This window comes from Castor canadensis, chromosome 9 (genome assembly GCF_047511655.1).
Source record: "Castor canadensis chromosome 9, mCasCan1.hap1v2, whole genome shotgun sequence".
In the NCBI taxonomy this organism is placed as follows: Eukaryota; Metazoa; Chordata; class Mammalia; order Rodentia; family Castoridae; genus Castor; species Castor canadensis.
Genome location: NC_133394.1, coordinates 91,958,015 through 91,970,125, shown reverse-complemented (window position 1 = coordinate 91,970,125; position 12,111 = coordinate 91,958,015). Strand labels below are relative to the sequence as shown.

Here is a 12,111-nt window from a genome sequence, read left to right as displayed (position 1 = left end):
ATTACCTTATGCAAAGGCAAAACTAGCTGGGGAGCCAGAGGGAGCAGGTGGGCCCAGGGTGGGACAGCTGTTGTAAAACACAGCTGGGCTGCGAGGAAGGGTCTTGGGACTTAGTGTCTGATCTGCCAGCAGCTTTCTGATGTAAGAAAGTTGTTTCACTGCGCTGGAGTTCATGCTGCTCTTTATAAACGAGGGGCTTGGGCTAGGTCTGAGGCCCACTGTAGCCTTGTCATTGTCATTCCCAAACTTAGGAAAAACTATTAAAGCATCTAAGTCCCCTGCCTTCTGGGAAAGGGTTTCTTAAATGCCAGACTAGAGGACTGTCATTATTTCCAGTTGTAATCTTTTTTAAGGATTGCAGCCAGTCTGTGATCTGCGCAAGTCTATCTTGAGCTTTGTGAATTCTTACTTAGGAGGCGAGAACTGATAAATGATCGCATAAATGGGCAAATGGAAGGGCAGGCATCCATAAATGAGAAGAAGCACATTCAGCACAAATACATTCTGAAATCAAGACAAGACTGAACCTGAACACGGACAGTCTTGCAGATGCACCTCATGTGTGCCTGGTACAGAAGCGGTCACCTCTGAGGCAGCTCTACTATTTTCCAGGACTTGCTGAGAATGACATCACTTAGGCAGGCAGCTATCAGCAGAGGGGATCTGAGAGTGGCGCCAGACAGGGACAAGCAGCATAGATTGACAGACAACTCCACGTCCATATGTGACGTTTTGTGCATGTGGAGAGGATGTGCTGGTCTGAAAATCTCTGAAGCTGTTTCATGGAGGATGGAAAGGTTAAAATCTACAGGTTACAGGGAGGAGCTGATGAGTGAGTCACTCTATTTTAGCTTAAGTCTCACCTCTTCTGACTTGTTGGTTTGTTTTAACTTATAAACAGCTTCTGTGAACTTCTGAGAGAGCATGTGTGTCTCTTTCTTGTTGGGTGCCAATCAACTACCTGAATGCCTGTCACAGAGTAGATGCTTAATAAACAAGTAAACAAATGAAGCTACTCAACGGTCTCCAGGGAACACTGTGTTCCAGAATTGATGCTATTTTAAAGGCCTTTCCTCTGAGAACTGAAATTGAGCAATCAATAAACATGGGGGGTTGCACAGCTATTTGGAGATGGATCCTTAAAGCAACACAAAATAAACAAACAACTGAACAGGAACAAAATGGAATGTCTTCTAGGCCCCAAGGTGGGAAAACCCAGCTCGGCTATAGCATACTCTGGAATTAGCGTGACTAAGCCAGCCTAGGCTGACTTGAAGAAGAGGGCTGACTTGAGTGGAAATAGAAAATCAGGAGTCAGGATGTGAGACGAACATCGCCACTGTGTGGCAGTGGAGGGAGGCTGGGACATAAGGTCCTTCCTGAAGTTAGAGATGCACACCAGATTGTGACCATCCTAACCACAGTGAGAGGGATTAGGATGTCTCCCACCCTCTTAGTGTGTTCCCATGCCGCATTCTCTTAGCATAAGTCTCATTTGATTTCCACAGAGATGTCTTTATAGGAAGGAAGTAGGATGACATCTCCTTTGCTGTCAGTCCAGCATCTCTAAGAGACAGATGTTGAGATGGAGTTAGGAGGACAAGAGGTTAATCGGGGTGTAGTGACCACGAACGATATAGGGGGAGGATAAAGGACTGGACAGGGAAGCCCTCACACCACAATGAAGATCTGACATCTGGAAAAGGAAAAGAAGAAAGCAGGATTGGACAGAGAGAGCCTCAATCTGTGTGTGGATCTACACACATGTCTACCAAGCTCTGGAAAGAAGCTCGCTTTTCAGAGGAGCCTCACATGGGCAGATATGACCAGCTGTTGGTGCTCCCAGCTTAAGTGATATTGGTGGGGACACTCAGGAGGAGCGTGCCATAGCCTGAAGGCCCTGTACCTATAGGCTGTCAGCCAATCCCACTCCTTACCACTCAGCAAGTCCTTTTTTGAATGGAGATCTGTGTTGCACATCTCCACAGTTGTCATTTCCAAACCTCTTATTCCATAGAACAGAGGCTAGAGTAGTAGATTGTTGACTTCTCAGAATCCTTGGATGTTTTGAAATCCCTGGATAAAATGTTTTAGGGAAACAAACAGGATGTCAAACTAGGATCTTAGACCACAGTGCTCATTAGATCATTGCAGATAAGCCAGGATAGCACTCTTAGTGACAGCCCTAACAATGGGATTAAGTACTGCCAAAGTCTAAGTGCCTCAGAAATTACTGTGAGGAACATGAACCACAAAGAACACTGATGCTTCCTCCTCCCTTTCCTTGTTAAAAGAAACTTTCCTCCCTCCTGAGCTCCACAGCCTGGCTCTGGCCTGCACAGGGGATCAAGTATGGGATGACAGGTTGCTGAGATAATGGCAGGGGACATCTGCTATCATATGTCATTCCTGAGGAGACTCTGTGGGACTCCGAAGGTGCTGCTGGTCTCATTTCAAATAGAAAAATGTGAGAAGCATGGTACAGCAGTTATTATAGTATACAAGATGGCAGGGATCAGTACTGAAAACCAAGGAGACTTATCATGACGACAGAGCCATAGTGACTTGGAATTGGAAGAAATCCAGATTCAAAAGAACATCTCAAATTGTAGGTCTTCATTAGAAAGTATAAACCCTCCCTTCTCAAATGCTTAAAATGAAAACTGTATTCAGGATGGCTATTGAAATTATCTAGAAACATAGACTGCCCAAGTTTGAATTCTGAACTCAAATTTTAGTACCTTTGCAACTGTGGGAAAGTTGTTTCATCTTTATAATCTGTTTTCTCCTCTGTAAAATGGGATAGTAATAGAAGGTTTTTTTTTGTTTAGAAAAGATGGTTGACTTAAAGCCTGGGGCACACGTTATGTTCTCCCTAAACCTTAGCCTTTGTGTTATTATGCATCTATAAACTACAAGAATTATAGAGATTTACCTTCTATATTCAGGGAGGTATAAGGCTTATCTTACTGCTTCTGTGTTAGAGATATATTGAAAGGAGCCAGATTGGCAGATGGAAATGCCCAAAGTTAAAGTCAAACGTGGTTTTGAGTCCTGCTCTGTCCCTTTTAGCATGGCTCTTTGGTTAGCCACTTTACCTCTCTGAACCCCAGTTGCTTTCCTGTTTAACTAAGATGTAACATATCTTTGTTCTTGCTTCTTTCCCATTGGTAGCCCCATAACCAACCTTGGTGGAAGCTCAATCCCTTAGTTTCTATAAGAAAGGCATTACACTGAGAAGATCCCTTTTTTCATTCTTAGCGTGGTTCATATAATCATAGGAAGATATCTCATCATACAGGATGGCCAGGGCTTCACTTGAAAATTCCCCATTAGATTGGAATTTTCTTCCAAGTCTTTCTTCTTGGTCTTCACCCATTATCTTCCTCCTATTCTTAAACTCACTCCAAGAATGCACCGAACCCTTTTATCCTCCCTGTTCCTTCTTTATGATCCTAAGAAATGTATGTTCTGCAAGAACATGCCAGCCTATGGTTCTTTATCACAACTGGTTGGTGAACGTCAGCGAAGGCTCTTACTACCTGCTAAGATATTGTTTACCTCTGGTCATGTCTTGAACTTTTTACCTTTTAGATTGCAGTCAGTGATTGTTTTCTGAGGGGAGAAACGGTATGATATATTTTTCATTTGCTTCTCCAATCTGCTTGCCCAGCCCTTGTTACCCTGTGCCCAGGGAGGTTGACCCATACTGATTATGTCACCAATGCCATGTCCTCTGTCTTCTGCTTGGTTTGCCCAGGGAGTGGTAGTAGTGGGAGACAGGAAGATGGGAAGAGAGAGTTCAGTTCTGATCTTGCCACATCACTACAGGTTGGATACATCCATTTCTGAAAGCCCCGTCTGCTGTTACTTGGTCTTCCTGAAGTGACTTTCCCTGGGTTCTGGGAGTTACCAATTCTGTATCTGAAGGTATAATTGTAGTCACAACAAGTGCTGTAGCTGGCTCTAGGGACACTTCATTACGTGTCTAAATGCTTCCTTTATTAAACTCTCCTCAATTACACCATTTGAGAGCACCAGGTACTACTATATAAAATGATATTAATGCATCCCTGGCATAATTTGGTCTTATTCTTCAAAAATATGACTTAGTAATCATTTCTGGACAGGAACTATTGTAGGGACTGGGGATACAAAGATGAGTAAGATGTTCTATTTTCCATAAGTCCAGTGATGTCAAAGGAACAGATAAGTAAAAAGATGGTGACATAGGAAGTGTGATAAGAGCTGTGTTAGCTTTTTTGTTCTGAAAGGATGCAAGACTGATTCTTAACTCTCCTTGGGGGCTAGCTATGGTCTGAACTTTGTGTCTCCCCTTTCATATGATGAAAATCTCCCCTCCAAGGTGATGGTGTTAGGAGGCAGGGCCTTTTGGAGGTGATTACGTGTGCGGGGCAGGGCTCTTAGGAATGGCATTAGACTTTGTAGGAGACCTCAGATTCTTCACTGTCCCCATTCACCATGTGAGGACACAGAAGGTGTCATCTGTGAACCAGAGGCAGTCCCTCTCCAGAAAACAAATCTGATGGCAACTTGATTTGGGGCTTCACAGCCTCCAGAACTGTGATTAATAAAGGTCTATTGTTTATAAGTCACCCAGGTTATGGTGTTTTTTTTTTTTCCATTGAAGCCAAATGGACAAAGATGAGGTTGAGCGAGAAATGCTTCTGAAGAATAGAAAACTTGCTTTGACCCCTGGATGGGGAGGAGTGAAGAAAGAGGAAGATGAACGGGTAGGTGGAACAGCAGTGGAATAGTGCCAGAAGGATCAACTATAGGGAAACATAGCCAAGATGGCATTTCAACAATGTAGAGGCCCTTGTTCAGAGGAGGCACTCAAAGGGTGGCAACTTCTAATATTTGAGCAGTAAATTGGATATGGGGTGGTCAAATTAGGAACCCAAGCCAGGCTTTTGCTTTTGTGTCAGGGAACTGACCTTTTCTCTTCCTTTTTTTTCTTTTGTCTCCTTTCTTCTCCCCACCCCTTTCAGATAACAGACGAAGCTATGTCATGCAGTGTGGTAAAAGCAAGGATTCTAGAGCCAGCATCCTTGGGTGTGAATCCAGCTCCATTATTTAGACTGTGTAACCTTGAAACAATTATTCAGCCTCCTGTGGCTCAGATTCCTCACATGGATCACATAGGCTAATAGTGGGATTGGTGTTTACATTGAGTCCATATGCATTGCACATAGACAGATCTGGATAATAGCAAAACCTTTATGCATTTACACCAGGAATTGTTCTAGATGTTTTCAAACATAATACTGATCAGTGCTCTGCTCCTCACAATGATCTTATGAGTAAGCCCATTTCAGAGATGAGGAAAATGAAGCTTAGAGAGGTTAGGTAATGTGAGCTCACATATTAAACAGGGAAGAGAATTGGGAAATTAACCCAGGTGTTTCTGACTACCTCAAACACCCATGTTCTAATCACTACTTAGTCTGTCTCCTATAGTAGGTGTTTTACATTTTTGTTAGTATGTTATATTTAAGCACATTCTTCTCATTCATTTTGACAATCTTGTGGATGCCACCTGGCTTCCCCTGAAGAGTATCTCTTTTTTCTTGACTACAGCTATGTGGAAACTCAAGTTGAAAATGAGTGACTGGAAGCAGAAAACTTCCAGAAAGTACAGATGGCAATCATAGAAACAAAGCAGGTTGATTTGGTAGCTATTGACTTATTGCCTTAGATTGGTGGTCACCTCACTTCCAGCTGGCCTCTCAGCCTCTGCTCTTCCCCCTTGCATCTGTGCTCCAAGCAGCTGTGGGATTAGTCAGCTTTTCAAAGTTTTGCTCTAAATTGTGTCTAAGAATGGAAAGGTGTCTCTGGGAGAACTGGAGGAAGCCGATTTTAAAAGCAGTTTGCTATAAGGTTAAGAGTTCTTTGAAGGTTCATTTTTTTTCTTTTTTGTGTTTATTTTATTGAAGGTTCATGTTTTAAGACTTTATGCAAATTTTACAATGTATTTCTTTTTCTTATTTTTTTCCTTAAATAAGCATTTCATCTAGGAATAATTTTAGAGAAAAGTTGCAGGGACAGTAAAGGGAGTTCCTTATTCCCTTTACCTAATTTCCCCTACTGTTCACATCTTATATGTGGTCATTGTCAAAGCTAAGAGTTCTACATTTGCGCATTACTAAGAACTGAGCTTCAAGCTTTATTTGGACTTTCCCCATTCCCCACTAAAATGCTTTCCTCTTTCAGGGTCCCACTACTGGATACTACATTGCATTCAATCATGATGTCTCCTCAGTCTGTCCTGGCATGTGACATTTTCTGTCTTTCCTATTTTGAAGAGTACTGGTTAGGGTTTTGTAGAATGGCCCTCACTTTGGTTATGTCTGATGTTTTCCTCATGATTGGATTGGAGTGATGGGTTTTGAGGAAGCATGTGACAAGGGTGAAACTCTCCTGGTCACCTAAGGGAGTCTGCAACTACACACCTTATCACTGACATTAGCCAGGAGTTAACAGTGTCGTGTGTCCCAGGTTTCTTCATTATGAAGTTATTATTTTTCTTTTTTCTATTTTTTTTGGGGGTGGCGCACTAAGACTTTTTACATTCTAGGGGAATGGAATTAAACTCCAGGTCCTGAAGGAGGGTGTGTGTACATATATTACTCAAATTTATCTCTTCTCTCCATTTATTAAATCATTTGTTGGTATTGGTTTGGAATCCTATTGTCTCAAATAAAACGATGCTTTGCACTCCCAAATGCACAAGTGTAATCAACTCTCCAGAGCCACCTGCCTGCTGAGGATTTTCATACTCCCTAGCATGTAGTTTGAGCAGACAGAACCCCAAACCTCACTAGGTTCCTTCCTTGCTCCAGTTGTGTCATAAGCCTCACGTATGAGTGTACAAATAAGTAACACAAATAAATGAGACAAGAGGAGCAATGGTGTTCATCAGCGGTGTCTGAGGACAACAACTTCAAGTCTCACACCAGTGTCTGACCAAAGAGTTACCATATTTTCCTAAAATTCTTTGGGGCACACTGAACATCTTCCATACTGAGTGCTACAGGGGAAATTGACTCAGCCACTATTTGAAGGTGAATAAATGATTCCTTTAAAATACATCTTTACAAATCAGAAGCTTTTACAAATTTGGAAAAACGTGGGAATGGGGCACTGCCTCTTTAAATCGGTAAGCCTGAAGAGAAAGCCTCAGGTATTTGGAGGATGGGTTTCACCTGTTTGCAGTTAGGGGCCAACTGCAGAGCTGAAGTTGCATTTATGCTTTCTCATTGGTCCATATCAGAGAAGAAGGCAGGACTTTGTGTATAAAACAAGGAGCCAGTAGAAAGGTTTGTTGGCTGCTTTTGAGAGTGACTGTAGCCTGTGATTCAGTGTGGGTGAAAGGAGTCCAAAGGTTTCTATGCGTTCCATGTATTAAAAAATTGGGATAAGGGAGTGGGAAGATGGGAGAGTTGAAAGAACCAAACTCCTGAGAGTGCTCTAGGGGAACTTTGGTTAATCTACTTCATTATTCCAAAAGCAAAAGAAAAGCCAAAAATAAGAGGGGGGGGGGGCGCCTGAGGAGAAAAATGAAGACTGCCCACCAAGGGCAAGGCTGAATTGAAGCCCCAGTACAAAAACGGGGTGTGTGTGTGTGCGTGTAGGGGATCTAAGCAACCTCACTAAGGAATCTGAAAGGGAACCAATCACTGTAGACAGACAATAACTGATAACAAGGCAACATCCAGAAATCACTCTACCTGGCATGACTTTCCTAGAAAAATTCCCTAGTTACTATGGTTCTGAAAGTGTTGAGGGCTTATAGAAGCTAACTGCTCCACTTCAAAGTAGGACTTTCAAAGTAGGACTTTCATAGTGAAGTCTTTCTGAGCACTTCCCTATTAGGCATATTTTCCCCCTATTTTGCCCATAGACTTGAGAAAAACCCACTCTTCTAATTTTTTCAAAAGAAACCAGCTTAGGGGTTCTATGTCAAAATCAAGCTCTGCAATCTGTCTTCACTTCACAGTTTCATTCCTCGAACCTTCAGTTGAAATCCTGAAAAGTTTAAAAAAAACCAAACCAGCTGTCTGAAGGGCATGGTGGGATACACCTATAATCCCAGGTATGTAGGATGGAGAGGCATGAGTGGGGTCTGAGCCACCTGGAGCAATTTTCAGACATTCTAAAATAAGGCCTTGTGGTTGTGGGTCAAGTGGCAGAGCACCTGGCTAGCAAACGGGAGGCCCTGAGTTCAAATGTGAGCATTGCCCTTAACCAAAAACTGTCTTGAGGAATGGGAGGCAAAGGCTGAAAGCTAGGTGCTTGGGCAGAAGACATGGCTCATGTCACTCGATGCTTGACTATCAGGTACTATTTCCCAAGTATAAACCCCAGCACCAACAAAAACAGCTACTCTTCTCCATCCCTTCAGAGACTAAAGACTAGAACTGTTTAGATGAACATCACAGGCTCTTAAAATGACTTTTATTAGCATATGATAGTTTCATGATAGATACATTGTCAGATTTACATGTGTTTAAAGTCTTAGTAATCCCCCTCCATCATTCTCTCCTTTCCTTCCCCCACTTTGAACAATTTAAACAGGTTCCATTGTCTTACTTCCCTGTATGGATTAAAACACACCCACCATATATCCCCTCATTTCCCCTTTCCTTGTGCCCATCCCTCCCCAACTTGTACCCACCCTGGGGAAAGATTGATTTCCCCTCCGTCCTTCATTTAATTAATACTATAGGCTTCTGAACCAGACCTTCTTGAGGGCAGGCTATTCTGTCATAGTAAAGAACGTTCTAATATGAGCCTCAAGAATCATGTAGCCACTTCATCTATATCTTATAAAAACCCACCCTGATAGACTGCACCTGGAAGTGAAGATGGGTTGATCCTTGCCACACTCACCTGAAAGTACCCCTGTGGATTCCAACTCGACCACCATGACCTGGGCCTGCTATAGGAGGCTCAGGCTTGTGTGACTTCAGGGGGTCCAGTCTGTCCTTCTCCAGCTGTTTCCTTGTACTCCGATGGTGGGGCTCAGGGAACATAGGCAAGGCATAAGGAGTGATTTTGTTGTCCTGAGTTAGAACCCTAGGTTGTCTCGCTTTTTGCTGGGCTTTAACTGCACACAGCATGGCTCCCCTCTGACTCTTGTTGGGGTTGTAATAGACTTTTGCCAACCCATTTCCAGTTCCAACCATGATCTGGTTGAGCTTTGGATGCCACAGGCAGTGGATAACACTGGCATCTGTAACTTCTATTTCATACACCTTCTGGAAAGTCCTACAGTCAAAGAAAACGAGTTTGCCCCTGCCACAACTCTTGAACAGAGGGGCCAGTGATCATGAGGTTATCATCTGGCTTATTAAACTGTCGGATGTCCCATAACTTCAACGTATCATCACCTCCACGAGAGGCAAGGACCTTACCGTGGCAGGAAAAAGCCACACAGGACGTGTCTGTGCCTGGGTCGTGAGCCTGTCTGTAGCAGAACTTAGGAGCAAGAGGCAAGTTTCGATCCCAGATCTGTATGCTTCCATTCTGGCAGGCAGCTGCTATGAGGTTCCCATCTCTGCTATACGTGCACGCAGTGGGAATGGCTTTCTTATCCTGAGGCCACTGAAGCTTAAACACACTTCTCTGCTTTTTGGGGTTTTCAACTTCCCATATCCTCACAGTCGCATCATTTGAGCAAGTCAGAAATTCTCCCCGGACTTTGGGATGCCATGAGCCAGTATGAAGCGCTGCTGTGTGACCCTTGGTGTTGGCCATGTCCACGATATACTGGTCCCCCTTGATACATTCCATGACTTGAAAACCATCTCTATCAATCACCTTGGCCTGCGAGCTTCCAGATACAACAAGAATCAAGTCTCCAGTGTCATTGTATTGGACTGACTTGATCTGATGGCGTTCACACGGCTGAAGGGATCGAAATGCCTTCAAAGAAGCAGCCATCCCAGCGAAATCCCAAAACTTAACAACACAGTCATAGCCTCCTGTCACCCAACGGGCCCCGGAGGGATCCAGACCCAAAGCAGAAACCGTTTTAGTGCCGTGCTTCAGGGTTATTTCATGCGAGTCAGGAATCTTTTATGCAGGACTTTCTTCTTCATCGTTGTCGTTGTCCTCTCCCTCTTCATAAAGGGGTGGAGGTAAAGGACCGATGATCTCCTCCACAAGATCAACGGGTTCTCCTACCATTTCAGGGGGTAAAGGCGGACCAACGAGCTCTTCCTCGTTAGAATCTGAACTGTCCTCACTTCCGCTACTGCTTGTATCCCTTGATGACACGGAGCAATGTCCGACTTCGCAGGGTCGCGAGCGCTCCATGATCAGCACAGCACAGTCCCGAGGCCCAACTGACAGACGCTCTCCACACGCGCTCTGCAACAGCACTGGAAGCGTTGCCTCCAGCGAGCGAACGACTCTCAGCGTCGCCAACGGCAAGAGCGGCGCCTTCCGCCCACCCCACCGATCTCAGGCGTTGGGAGATGGCGCCGCCCTAGCGGTCTTGAGGGGAAGTGCCCTGAGGCCTGCACAGCCGCCTCCCAGTTTAACTTAATGCAATCAGGGACAGTTTAACTGAAGCTTCTCTAAATCCTTGACTTTGAAGACACTTTTCCTGCCATGGTGACACTCTGCACGTAATACTGAAGAGAAGTCAAGGTGCTCATGTTGTTGTCATGTTATCCTCCTCAAGGATGACACATTCACATTTGGGTGTTTATTTCCCTAAGTTCTTCTGAGTATATATGTAAGGAAAAAACTTGGGGTGTCTACTACATGACTCACAAGCACTCAGAAGGAAACCAAAATACCCCGAAGGAAATGACTGCTCTGAAAGAGCTCTACAGCAGCTGCCATTAGCCAAGATTCCCAATGGTTTAGCCCTGCTTGCTTATAGAGAAAGGGTTCCAAAATTTATCCACATACCTTTTATACTTCCAATTTATATTGGTATTGATTTCTTTACATTTGAACTCCTTATTGACGGTATGAAATTTCTTTTTGGTGAGCAGCAGGGAGAGTGGATGGACCAGATGTTTGAATTCAAGGCCTTGTGCTGACACACTATGGCTTTAGCCATCTTTACTTCTAGTTAGTACTCAGATTGGGTCATGCTTTTCCCTAGGGCAGTCTGAACCACAATCCTCCTGGTCTTTCTCCTAGCTGGGATGGCATGTGTGCACCACACCAACTTTTCTGTTGAGATGGGATCTCCAGACATTTGCCCTGGTGTGCTTAGAGCCACAATCCTTCTGATCTCAGCCTCTGACATAGCTAGGATTCCTGAAAGCATTGTGACAGATGAATGGCATTTGTGTGGTTGGGATCATAAGGAGGCTTTCTTTGATTAGAAATGGGGTACATGGAGCAGTGTAAGTATGAAAACTTCTTCTTAGTGGAACAGGCAACCTTTTCTGCCCCAAGGGAATGAAGTGACGTCTTAGTTGACAGGCTTGATAAGAACATAGGTAATGAATATGTTTACTCCCCAGATTATGGTGACTTCACTGACATTATGTAACAAATTAGTTTAAGCATCAGTCTCTGTGAGTCTAGATCAAATGTTTAAATCCTCTCAGACACATGCCTACCTGCTTTAAGAAAACAGTGACTAAGCTGGGTGTGGTGGTGCATGCCTGTAATTCCATTATTCAGCAGGAGAAGGAAAAGTGCTAGGGCCAGTCTCGCCTACACAATGAATCTCATCTTTGAATATGTGAGGGCTGGAGGTATGACTGAAGTTCTAGAGTGCTCATCTGCCAATGGCAAGGCCTTGAGTTGAAATCCAAGTACTTCCTCTTCCTGCCCCCCCCCAAAAAAGAGGGAACCTAAGCAACCACAAACAGGAACTGGAAAGAAAGGGAACCATTGCTGTGAGTGTAGACAAAAAATACCTGAGGTCACAGCAACCTCCTGAAATTCTATTGGGCGTGACATCCTAGAAGGAAACTTCCCCAGTTATTGTGGTTCTGAAAGTAGTTAGGGATTATAGGTACAACAGTTCCACATCAAACTGGATCTTATGCTGAAGTCTTCCTGAGCAATTACGTGTTGTGCATTTTTTCCCCAGCTTCTGTTGCACTCCAAAATACA

At 43.9% G+C, this 12,111-nt stretch overlaps 1 pseudogene; it reads right to left on the bottom strand.

The window, feature by feature from the left end:
- LOC109680996 (WD repeat-containing protein 70 pseudogene) overlaps window positions 1–10,323 on the bottom strand; it is a 31,751-nt pseudogene extending 21,428 nt beyond the window's left edge.
- Between the last annotated feature and the right edge of the window lie 1,788 nt (window positions 10,324–12,111).